At 38.1% G+C, this 13,544-nt stretch overlaps 1 protein-coding gene across 4 annotated transcripts in view; it reads right to left on the reverse strand.

Annotated features, from left to right (window-relative positions):
- fars2 (phenylalanyl-tRNA synthetase 2, mitochondrial) overlaps window positions 1-13,544 on the reverse strand; it is a 452,664-nt gene that overhangs the window by 439,073 nt on the left and 47 nt on the right. For 2 of the 4 annotated variants that reach the window (XM_080202025.1, XM_080202019.1), the window contains exons 2-3: window positions 11,551-11,586; window positions 4,286-4,320 (exon numbers count right to left, since the gene is read on the reverse strand). The gene's annotated coding sequence lies outside the window, so the exon portion shown is untranslated. Of the gene's footprint in view, window positions 1-2,852; window positions 3,070-4,285; window positions 4,321-11,550; window positions 11,587-13,544 lie in introns of all 4 variants that reach the window. The other 2 variants (XM_080202043.1, XM_080202035.1) reach the window with 2 other exon arrangements.

The following is a 13,544-nucleotide window of genomic DNA, read 5'->3' on the forward strand; positions in this document are numbered from 1 at the left end:
TTCTAAGCTGCTGAAATATTTTGATACATATGGTCCCAATGCAACAGTTGATTTCAGTGCACTTAACTGTGTGTTTTGAGTGTTCTATACAATGTAGGCCATCTTCTCTGTGATACAAATATTTATGCCCATAAAATAGCTCCTCTTGTTTACAAAATTTATTTTGAGTTTTTCACCACTATCAAACATGTCTTCATAAGAAGCATTGTACCATTCACAGGCAATTAGATGTTCCAATAGAGGATTTTAGGTTTTAATGGAAGAATGACTGAAATAGGCTGAAGCCTTCCTCTTCTGTCCTTTGTGATGTACAGTGGGACTACTCGAAAAGACTCTGGAAGTAGTATTAACATACAAAGAATAAATAGAGGAATGGAGACCATGTTCCCTTAGGGTGACTAGATTACTCACAGTTTATAACTGACACTTTAATCCAAAAATCAAATTACAGTCTTGAAAATATTCTAACGAATCCAATCCTTCCATTATATGTACTGTGAAGTTCATGGGGGTCATCTGATTAAATTTTGTGTCAATTTTTCCTTCATACTGGCTGTTATGCCAGCTGTTGACGACCAGGACACAGTCATTGATGCATTACTACATTCTTGATGAAAGATTGACGACTATACTATAATCTCTGTCCTTATCAAGTTTGTCCATCAGATTAGTCCGTCAAAACAATTTTAAGTTTCAAACCAGGCTGAAAATATCCCTTATGGTTGGTGTTTTTTGAGAAGGCTGTCATACTCTGCACTGCAATGAGAAGTTTAAAAATGCCATCAAAGTAATAGCTAACAGGCTTGGTGTCTTTAATGACACCTGTCACAGTATGCAAGGATGCTTCACCCAATAATTTAGTAACTAGATGCATCTTCCATTTTTATTTACATACAGCTTGAGAAGCCAAACTACAATCTTTTATCAGAGATCAGTTAGCTGTGACAATAAGAGGAACAATACTTGGCACTAAAATGCAGGTCAGAATTTTTTTTCTTGATCACTATCAATTAACCCCTTCAGGAAAGTACTTAACTATGGATAGCACAGGAAGATCAGTTTCTGTAATATGGGGGCCAAATCCTAATAACCTTCATTGTTCGTTCTTTGTGTGTTAGTCTAAACAAACAGGAAATGTACTAGCTGGCTGTTGGCACGATTGTTGACAACATTCAAACACAAGTTAACACTATTAAATGAGGGTGCCTTCAATGGGAAGCAAACTGGAAAAGTGTAAAATTATTGATAATTAACTTCTAATTATATTGGCTTTCTAGATAATAACTCATCAGGTATACATTCTTGAATGTTTGGATTGCCAAAATATGCCTGATCATAATGAAACAATAATCAGCATGCACAATTTCCAACTTAGGTCAAACATTTGGTATTTATATGCAGAATATAAAGTGTGTATTGCAATAAAGAGCAAAAAGTCAAAGAAAAAAAAACAAAAGCAAGACTTTTTTATATATAAAGCACAACATACTTAGAAGATGCTCAAGATTATGCTGATCACCGGTGCATAATTAGGCATTGTTTTGGTCTCAATAAAGCCCAGGTGATGGGGTTGCCAACTCTGGTTGGACAAACTGGGCAGACGTCAGTAAAAGCGATTTTATACAAAATTGCGGAAGTGATGTCATGGTGTTGGTAGTTGGGCCAATGGTTTCTTTCTGTGCTGTATATTTTAAATAGTTCAACATAATACATATGCAATTGGTAGCTACAAAGATACAACAGAGCAAACTTTTCCTTCAAGCTGGTCACCTGGTCTCAAATCACATAAGCTCTTTCTGTCAACATCAACCGATTCAGTATGACACCAAGTGAGAAGGATTGAACTTGTCACGGATAAATTCCACCACTGGGTTTGACAAATTTTTCCCCTGCCTAGTGCTTTCGGTGGATGGAAATCCATAGTGCACTACTGTCCATCCAATCACTACCAATTCAATCTGAGGCTAATGAATAACAATAATAACACTAATTAATCAAAATGCCAGCATTTAGCCAGTCTCAGCTCATAATCTTTCCTCCAGCCCTGCAGTCCACATGGATATCATCTTAACTGACTGGAGTAGTGTTCATGTGATCTGAAGGCCATTCAGATATTTCCATTAAGTGGGATCAGCCGATCCCAAAATAGGTTTCTCAATGGGTGGGTTTGTAGGCTCCTGGCATCAGGGAGATAATCTGGTACCCAAATGTAGGCTGTGATGAGCAGATAGCTGGGCTCTTAGGAAAGGTCAGGAGATACTCAAGCGTGAGCTGTAATTGGCCAATAATTTATCCTGACTATCCGGAGGGACAGGTGATACTTAAGCATGGGCTGGAATTGGCTGTCAGAGCATCCTGGCCATGATTGTCAAGAGTTGATGCACTAACTGAATGCTTTGTTTGGCCATTGGAAGATTAAGGTCGATTCCAGGAGACACCCAGCCATCCCGGGAGGGTTGGTAACCCTACAAGGTAAAGAGTTCTAATTGCAAGCAATTAAAAAATTGTGAATGCCACACTTTCAACGTGCTGATGGGCTTCTGAAAAGAACTGGTGCAGAATTGGTATCTTTAAATATTTTATAAAGATTGATATATTGGTTATCTTACTGGTGTTATTTATATGGTAATATATATTCAATTAGATCAAAAAATTTGGCAATTGTTTCTTTTTCTGCTAAAGAATTGTAATACATTGTATTATTGTAGTGCCTTTCAAATCGTCAGGGCATTCCCTAAATGCTGTACAGATCATTAATTATTTTTGAACTGTAATCATCACTGTTTTGTAGGCAAATATAGCATTCCAATTGCAAACAACAGGATCTCAGCAAAAGATAGTTAACCATATACCCTATTTCTGATGGTGTTAGTTGAAGGATAAACGTTGACCAAAGCTTGGACAGCTTCCCTCCTCTTCTTCAAATTTTCCATGGGATTTTTTTAGAAGCTAGGAGAGACCTTTGTTTAAAATCTCATCTGAAAAAGCTTCTGACGATGCAGTCCTTCCTCAAGTAGCAACCTAACATCAGTGCTTAAGTTCTCGAGTGAGGCTTGAACCCATGACATTCTGAATGAGCAAAAAGAGTACTACCACTGAGCTAGTTTGACACATTATTCCATTTTACAGACATAATAATGATGAATTCGATTTATATAGCACATTTAATGTAGTAAAAAGTCTCAAGGAACTTCAGTTTAACATTTGACCTTCTATACCATTTAATAATAAAGTTATATATGTTTAAACCCAAATTGAGAGAGTCATCTGGTTATTTGATTCTGTTCTCATGCCACTTTCACACATCTCTACGTTGCAGTTAGGGCCACATAATGATGTGGAATGGAAACGCTGACTGATTTTTGCATATCCCAAAGCCACTGAAACCAATTTTGAATTGCAGGACTCCGATCACCTCCATGGCTGAGATCAATTAATTCAGAAAGAGAAGGCCTTAAATTTGTTAACTAAATCTCTTTTGCCCAGCATTACACTGCATTTATTCACTGAGTCACTAGAGGGGGCCTGCAATCAAGACAAGAAAATCCACAAAGTAATTGCTATAAAAATCTGTAAACTTATTATTATTCATTATGATGCTCAATAACTTAATAGAACTTCTATTGTTCTAACTTACAGATGGACTGAAAAGTCAATGTATTGTCCTGTCCGGATAAAATAGTTTCCACATTTCCTCAAATCAGTATAAATAGATTTGTTTAATTCTGAACCATGATAGCATTTAATTCTAGGCACAAGCTTCCATAAACAGGTATTGTAAATGGATGAGCAGCATGCAGTAGAAAGAATGAAATACTATAATAAAACCTATAATTTTAATGGAATGCTACAGTATTGCTTTATTCTACTATATTTGTTTTTGTTCCAATTCAATCAAATCAAGTCCAATTCAGATCTTCAACAAGTTGAGACATTCCTGATCCAAGCTGACAAGACAGGGCTCTCACCTCCTATCTTGGGCTTGATCTACATGATCCAAGCTGATTGGAGTAGGCATAGCTCCTCCTCCAGGGCTTGATCTCATCTGCATCTTAGCCAAAAGGCCGCGATGCTGTTTTTAAAAATTGCTTCAAATGAAGCTAAAATATAACCTAATGACTTCAAACAAGCACAGCATGTCAATACTACACTTGATCTTAGGCAAAAGGCCGAGAAGCAGGTAGAATCATCTTCAAACAAATTCAGCAGGTATCTACTGTCTTGGCAAGTTGCCAAATGTGCGCTTTATCATTATTCAGAGGATAAAATTATGTAAATAAAGTACCTTTTTGCACCTGTCTTCAGTGCAGAGATTCTTTTCTGAAAATGAAAATAAACAGCTTATATGTATACATTTACATAAGAACATAAGAAATAGGAGCAGGAGTAGGCCATCTAGCCCCTCGAGCCTGCCCCACCATTCAATAAGATCATGGCTGATCTGAAGTGGCTCAGTTCCACTTTCCCGCTTTCTCCCCATAACCCTTAATCCCCTTGCCTACCAAAAACCTATCTACCTGCATCTTAAATATATTTAGCGAGGTAGCCTCCACCACTTCAATGGGCAGAGAATTCCAGAGATTCACCACCCTTTGATTGAAGAAGTTCCTCCTCAACTCCGTTCTAAACTGCTCCCCCCCCCCCATCTTGAGGCTGTGCCCTCTAGTCCTGCTGTCCTTTCTCAGCGGGAAGAACCTCTCCACCTCTACCCTATCCATCCCCTTCATCATCTTATACATCTCAATAAGATCCCCCCTCAACCTTCTAAACTCCAACGAGTACAAGCCCAGTCTATTCAGCCTCTCTTCATAGTTCAACCCCCTCAACTCCGGTATCAGCCTAGTGAACCTCCTCTGCACTCCCTCCAAGGCCAAAATACTTACCGTTCCTACACTCTTCAACCAGAAGAAAAGAAAACATCACAACATAAAAACTGACCTTTCGTTGACTAAAAAACATTAATAAAAACTTCTTTGACATGGACCCCTGCTCTTCCTGACATAAATTAATGATGTAGACATTGTCCAGGACATAATTTCAAAATTTACTTTATTGTGAGCTGTGAGGAGGAAAGAGTTAAACTTCAGAAGGACATAGACAGGGCAGTAGAATGACAAGTGGCAGATGAAATCTAATGCAGAGAAATGTGATTCATTGGTGAAGTGGTCAGGGAGAAATAACATAAAACAAAGTATACAATTCTAAAGAAGGTGCGTGAGCAGAGGGACCAGGGGTAGATGTGCACAAATCATTGAAGATGGCAGGGCAGGTTGGGAGAGCGGGTAATAAATATATGGGATCCTAGACATGATAAATATGGGCATAAGGAAGTTATGATAAACCTGCACAAAATGCTGGTTCAGCCTAAACTGGGGTATTGCAACCAGTTCTAGGCACCAGAAACAAGTGAAGGCATTAGCGCAGGAACAGAAAAGATTTACAATACTGGTTCCTGGCTTAAGAAACTTCTGTTAATTTTGGAGATGCTGAAGCTGTTCTCCTTCAAACAGAAAACTGAGTGGAGATTTGATAAAGGTGTCCAAGATCAGGAGGGGTCTGAACCTAGTAGATAAGGAGAAATTGAATTCATTGGTAGAAGGATCGAGGAACAGACGACACCGACTTAAACTGACTAGCAAAAGGGCAATACTGACATAAGGAGAAACTTCTTTACGCACAGTCGTTAGCTCAAATGCACTGCTGAAGCACGTGGTGGGTACAGGTTCAATCGTGACTTTCAAGAGACTGATAATATCTGAAGAAACATTTGCAGGACTACAGTGAATAGATAGGGAAGTGGCACTAGGTACATTGCTCTTGCAGACAGCTGGCATAGGCATGACAGGCCAAATGGCCTCCTTCTGTGTTATAGGCAATCTGATTTAAAATCAAACCAACAAAGAACCCAAAGCAGAATATGGAAACACGTTTGAGCAAGGAAGTATTTGCAATATAAACTTATTACCAAATACACAGGACATCATATGAAGCTTAAATTATTAAAACATTTAGCACAAAGCCCCTCTTGGTTCAAAGCTGACTAAACAGAATCATGGCTGCCTTAATCATCCCTTCAATTTATGCAGCCATAGATAACCTCTGCAGACGATAGGAACCTTGTTTGTAGAAGTAAATGTTAGCCCTATCGGAGTTACTTTGTTACAGCATTTCACCAGAAGTAGTTCTATTGAATCTAACAGCCACTTTTGCAAAGTGGCACGGATTCTGTGCTGCATTTGTGTTATAGAGCACACCATAAAATATGCAAGGCTGAATCAGTGACTTTAGTAATTGTTAGTATGGCCTCTTTCAGCACCCATCTGCTAAGCAATATCTTTTGACAATATTATATCAGTTAAATAGGTTGTCACTTGTACTAAATTGTGTAAATAGTATTCTGTGCAACTCCCCCACATTGCTGGGCTGAAATGAGCAGGACATGAAAAATTAGATAGGAAACATTAGGGTCATTAATCATGAAAAACATCTGAGAATATCCAATCTAAGTTTGTAAGCTTGGATTTTGCAATTAGCAACAAAAAGACAACATGTGCCACTGACCTTGAAGAAAGCTTCCCACTGAGATCTGTATGACAATTTCACTTTTCGTGACCTAATTTAAGTCATATAGGGGATCACTGCCATCCAGCAACAGTGACCTTACCAAGCAAACTAAGGAACCAATCACAATGAAGAGTTCTCACATACAGCAAACCAGAAGGTAACAAATCAGTTTTTTCATTTTTTAATATGTTAACAAAAAGTCAGATAAAGATTGGTATATACAAATGGGATTAAATTAGAAGTTGAAATGTAAATAAACTGGTTAAAATAGTTACTTAAGAATCTATGTTTTTTTTTACATGGAATGGAGAAATTTAATATTCCACAAACATAAATGTTTTTCAGGGCTAGAGAAGGTTTTCAGCAATAATTATGATTTAGTATGTCATTAAAATTCAGTCAACCTGGTGTAATATTTTCAAGGGTTTTTTTTTTCCAGTGAGAACATGAGTGTAAAATGTGAAAGTTCATATCAAGTCACTGATTCCTAATTGACTTCTATCTGGAAGGACTTCAGCAGCACACATAGTGAAGGAGTGTGAAATTACAGACAACTTCTGGGTTTTTCAGTTTAACTATGAAGTGCAGATGCTATAATTTGCTGCCAATTTCAGTGAGTATAGAATCGTGCATGTAGACAGCTTTGCTATCATTACAATCATAAAAATCTAAATTATTAAAATTGCAGTTACAGTCTTCTACAGATTTTGTGCCCAAAATATCAATCCTGACTTGGTCAGAAATAGTCACCTGGTAAAATTTGTACTGATGTGTGCAATGCAGAGTGAAATTCTTTCCTGAATTCCCTCTGCCTTACTACTTCTAAAATATTAATTATTTAAATGAAGTTTGTGCTTTGCAAAAAAAGTTAATAGATACTAAGCAGAGAGAAAAAGCAATAACAATTGCCTTTTAAGTTATTTCAGTTAACTATTGTTTTCTCACAACTATGCAATGACTATAGTTTCAATATTCTGAGGGTAACCTGCATTTGAAATGATTACTAAAAAATGCACATACTAGTATTCACTTTAACGGCAATGATGGCTGGCCACAAATTACCTACAATGGGCATGTCCTCCCTCAAATTGCAAATGAGTTTTAATCTCTATCTTCATGCCAAGTCAATATCCACCATCATGCCACATATCAGGCTACATTCTGGATTTCACTCTTACCTTTCAACTTGATAAGATATATTGTGACAGATATGAAATATACAGCAAACTATCAGCTCCAAACAGCACACCATCAAAAGGGGATGACATCTGAAATAGTTTGTTTTCACAGAATCCCTACAGTGCAGAAGGAGGCCATTCGACCCATTGAGTCTGCACCAACTCTCTGACAAATCTTAATCAGGCCTTATCCTTGTAACTCCACGTATTTACCCCACTAATCTACACAATCTGGGACATTAAGGGACAATTTAGCGCGGGCAATCTGCGACTTTGGACTGTGGGAGGGAACTGCAGTACCCAGAGGAAACACATGCAGACACTGGGAAAATGTGCAATTCCACATATACAGTCACTCAAGGCTGTAATCGCACCCAGGTCCCTGGTACTATGAGGCAGTAGAGTTAACTGCCATGCCACTGTGCCAACAAATTGAATTTAATTTGAGAATGAAGTTAATAAATGAAGAATGAAGTTGAGAATTAAGCATATTAGACAATTATTCTTCTTCATTCATTCATTCTATAATGATAGGCACATTTCTAACATTTTTTACATAATAAGTTGCACATTCTCTTACAGTAGTATCCATAGATCAGAGTTATTAGGGTACCAGAGCAGAAGCCTCTTGGAGTACTGTGCTCAGTTCTGGTCGCCTCATTACAGAAAGGATGTGGAAGCCATTGAAAGGGTGCAGAGGAGATTTACAAGGATGTTACCTGGATTGGGTGGCATACCTTATGAGGAAAGGTTGAGAGAGCTCGATTTTTTTCTCCTTAGAGAGATGAAGGATGAGAGGGGACCTGATAGAGGTGTATAAGATGATGAGAAGTATTGATCAGGTGGAGTCTCAGAGGCTTTTCCCCAGGGCTGAAATGGCTGCCACAAGAGGACACAGGTTTAAGGTGCTGGGGAGTAGGTACAGAGGAGATGTCAGGGGTAAGTTTTTCACTCAGAGGGTGGTGGGTGAGTGGAATCACCTGCTGTTGGTGGTGGTGGAGGCAAATTTGATAGGGTCTTTTAAGAGACTTCAGGATGAGACTTAATAGGATTGAGGGTTATAGGTAAGCCTAGTAGATAGAGATAAGATCGGCGCAACTTGAGGGCCGATGCTGTAGTTTTTCTATGATTCTAAGCTGGACTAAACCCCAACCATTTTTCTATTTTTGCATTAGTATGAGGATAAGGTACTTCACTCCTGGTGTGACACACTCGGGAGCTTTTATCAAACAAATTTTATTTAACAATACAGTTTAAAAATAATGAATGAATTTGCTTAACCTTTATCAATTGAAATACTTAAACATGACAAGATATAGTGATATAATTCTAATCTATCTCTATTAATTCCAATTTAAGTAATATTCCTGTTATATTCTTCAAAATCAGTTAGCAACACACAGGCTTATATGCTGGTACTTGTTAATAGTTCTAGAGCCTTTTGAACTTCTCTGGAGAGACAGACAGACAGACTGAGATGGACAGATACATATATTGACATCTCAAACAGCAGCCTCCAGAGACAGAGTGGAAAGACGCCTTTGCTTCTATCAGGACCAGGCAGAAACTGACTACTTAAAATCAAAGAGAACTGTTTATTTTCCCCACAAGCATTAGCTCTGCCATTCATGCGACCATTCACACTGCTAACTACTGTGCCATGGAAGTTAAAAAAAACCATATGGGACCTGTGGCTTTACTAATAGAGGAATAGAATATACAAATAAGGTAATTATTTTAAACCTTTATAAAACACCAGTTGATGTACTGTATTCCATTCTGGGCATCACATTTTTGCAAGCTGTCAATCAACTTCATCAAAACCCTACCCTGAAACCCCAGGGGATGAACCAAAATAAACAAAGATCCATTAACTTGCTTTAGTTTAAAACAAACACACCCCATAGCTGAAATCAATTATTAGCCTGCATTCTCAGCATGTGAGCTGCCTGGTGCAAACAAATCAGCACCATGTAAAACAAAGCTGTATTCTAAACATATCCCTTACAAGAAACTTGATAAAAATGCATTTCTTAAAGGGACAATATAATCATGATTAGGAAGAGCAACAAAAGTTTGAGGGACGCTTATCAATGGCTTGTCAAAAATGGTACTTAGTGGATACTTATGAAAGTGAAAAAGAGATAGAAGAAATCAGGGAGAGGATTTCATAGTTATCTGAAAATCTATTGCCAAGGGGTGGAGAGACTTGCACAGTAAACCAGTCATAAGACTAGAGGATGCAGTAGAAACTTGGGGTTTGAGTTATTGCAGACAAGGGTGTTGCAATACCATTAATTGATTTCAAATAAGGAACAATACTCCAAAATTATTAGGCAGGAGTATGCTAGATTACATGAGGTTTTTAGGTGCAATTCACCCAAAATTAGCCAAACCAGCCTAAAAGATCATGGAATTTATGTGAAAATTATATCCAGTACAAACCTTTTGCTTTAGTTTAATAACAATTGCACAAAAAGCCAACCCTTTGAACAAAACTGGCCATATCCAGATCAGTACAGAGGAGTGAGAAGTGATACGTTTTGGTAAGATGAATGAGAAGATGGAATACAAATAAATTGTTTAATTTTAAAGGTGGGGAAAGTAGGAATAGAGAGATCTGGATGTGTATATACTGTTACCTATGAAAGTGGCAGGACAATTTGTTTTAAGTATATTAGTCTGACAAGTAGGCTTACATTAACACTGTAATGAAGTTAGTATGAAAATCCCTTAGTCATCACATTCCAGCGCCTGTTCAGAACACTGAGGGAGAATTTAGCATGGATAATGCACCTAATTAGCACATCTTTTGGATTGTGGGAGGAAGTTGGAGCACCCAGAGGAAATCCACACAGACAGTGACCCAAGCCAGGAATCGAATCCGGGTCCCTGGCGCCGTGAGGCAGCAGTGCTAACTACTGTGCCATGGAAGTTAAAAAAAACCATATGGGATCTGTGGCTTTATTAATAGAGGAACAGAATATACAAATAAGGAAATTATTTTAAACCTTTATAAAGCACCAGTTGATGTACTGTATTCCATTCTGGGCATCACTCTTTTGCAAGGATGTCAAAGCCTTTGAGAGAATGATTTACTAGAATGGTATCACACATGAGGGATTTCGGTTTTGTGGTGAGACTAGAACAGAGAGGGTTAAATGAGTATTTGATAAAGGTGTTCAAAATCTAGAATGGTTTTGACAGAGCAAGACAAAGAGTTGGTAATTATTGGAAACATATTTAAGATTAGCAAAAGAATCAGACGCTGCATGAAACATTTTTACTTAAACACGCCAAGTTGTTATTTGAAATGCAAAGCCTGACAACATGATGGAAGCAGATTCAATAGGGAAAAAAAACTGCAAATGCTGGATAAACTCAACAGGTCTGGCAACATCTGTGGAGAGAGAAGTTCATGTCCGCATTGTTTTGCTTTCAAATTAAGTAGCGAATTGGGTAAATACATGAAGGGGAAAAAAATTCCATGGCTATGGGGAAAGAGCAGGGGAGTGGGGCTAATTGGATAGTTCCACCAAAGAGCCAGCACTGATATAATAAAAGCAAAATCCTGCAGATAGTGGAAATCTGAAAGTAATAGAAATACTCAGCAGGTCACCTTTGGAGAGAGAAACAGAGTAATTAAAGTTCTGAACAGGAGTTATATTTGACATCTCCACTGATGCTGCCAGACCTGCTGCGTACTTCCAGTACAGTTTATAAGCTAGCAGTGGCATGATGAGCCACATACCCTACTTACGTGCTGCATCATTCTATGACATCATACAATGTTGAAATATCTCCTTACCTATCAATAGATGAAAATTCTGCTTTCATCAGGTACCTATTTAAATCAAATAATTTTTTTGTCAATATGCAAGTCAAAATCAGCAGTGAGAATGTGCCAGATTCACATCTCTAAGCCAGAGAGGCACAACAAGAATAACCATCATTGCTTATGGCTAGATGCAGAGAATATGCATATTATGAAACAACAGACAGGCTTGAAAGGTTTCCTGGTAAAAGATCAGAAGGGTCTCTTGGACATAAATGGGATGGTTTGTAGAGGTATCTAAAAATGCTAAATTTATTGTTAATTTGTGTTACTCAAGAGCAGATTTTTCCTCAAGTCACTAGGTAGTAGTCATTTATTATCAATGCTATCACAAATCCTCCATTCCGTTATCATAGTCACATCAAGAAGATGTGATCAATAATGTGTTAGATCACAAAGGCAGCAAATATTTAATACGAAAGCTACATTCTAAGGCGGAGCCTCGTAAAAGAATGTTAAGAAAACTTTTTCAAGCTTAATGATTTTGAAAAGCTCTCTTTGTCTGCAAGATGTGCAGGCAATTCAAGAGAAAGCAAAACACAGAATTGCAGAGAATATGCAGCAGAAAAACAAGTTATTCACATCTCTCCCATTCCATTTGCCTCATCTTAATGTATCAGGCCATCCTTCTATTCATTTTCTCTCCGATACTGATTTGAGTTTCCTGCTCAAAGCATTCAAGAGTTATTTACGTCACAAGCGGGCTTACATTACCACTACAATGAAGTTATTGCGAAAATCCCCTAGTCACCACACTCCAATGCCTGTTCAGGTACGCTGAGGGAGAATTTAGAACGGCCAATGCACATAACCAGCACGTCTTTCAGATTGTGGGAGGAAACCAGAGCAGCTGGACGAAACCCATGCAGACACAAGGAGAACTTGCAGACTCCACACAGACAGTGACCCAAGCCAGGAATCAAACCCAAATCCCTGGTGCTATAAGGCAGCAGTGCTAACCACTGTGCCACTATGCCACCACTCAAGTGCTTTCAGTGGAAGTGAGTTCTTTATGTTGTTTTATCAGAGTTTATTTGTTGTAATTTTAAATATTCATGATAAATGTAGTGGTGCACATATAAACAGGTAGAGAATCAAACTAGGCCATCTTCAAATCTCTCTGAATTTCCAGAGTTAACTCAATACCTTGTGGATTTCAGTTTTATCTGAGAGATATTGCAATTTGCTATGAAGGTACAAAAATCAAATAAATTGGCAATATAATAATCTATTTGAAAAAAAACTCATTGCTCCAAGCTCCCATTCTATTCTGATTACATCTAACTGTGATTACTGAAGTAAAAGTTGCCTTTATTTTGCAAAAACTGAAAAAACAGGAAATGCTGGAAACACTCAAGGAAGCTTTTGACAGTTTCATGAGAACATTACAGCACACAAGGAAGCTATTCAACCCGTCATCCCTGTGCTGGATCTTTGAAAGCTATGCAATTTAATCACATACTGTATCTATTTTCCCATAGTCCTAAAAATGAAAGCCAATATTGCTTTTTTGTAAAGTTCCTAGGGAATCTGCTTCCATCGCCCTTTCAGATAATGCATTCCAGACCCTGACGACCCCTCTGCATGAGAGCTTTGCTCCCCATTGCCCCTTCGATTCTTGTTTATTTCAGGTTCCCAGCATCTGCAGTGATCCCTTATGTTTCGTGCAAGTTGTTTCAGGATCAGAAGTGAAAGATGGGTCGGTTAAAACTGCTAGCATATAAAGACAAAGCAAAATCTTTACAAGGAGTGCTATCCAAATGGAGAGAAACTTTGCATGGGGTTGCAATCTTCAAGCCACCAGACCAGACATGGCTCCTCTCTCTACATGCTTTGCAGCCCAAAATTTAAATAGAGCTTGTTTCTGGTGTAATCCCTTTTCTTAAAAAAAAACCTCCAGCGGCATTACTATCGAAATGTAGTCTTAACGACCACAATAAACAGCAACTGCAACTCTTCACCAGTTC

The sequence above is a fragment of the Carcharhinus amblyrhynchos genome, chromosome 2 (genome assembly GCF_965287045.1).
Source record: "Carcharhinus amblyrhynchos chromosome 2, sCarAmb.v2.hapA, whole genome shotgun sequence".
In the NCBI taxonomy this organism is placed as follows: Eukaryota; Metazoa; Chordata; class Chondrichthyes; order Carcharhiniformes; family Carcharhinidae; genus Carcharhinus; species Carcharhinus amblyrhynchos.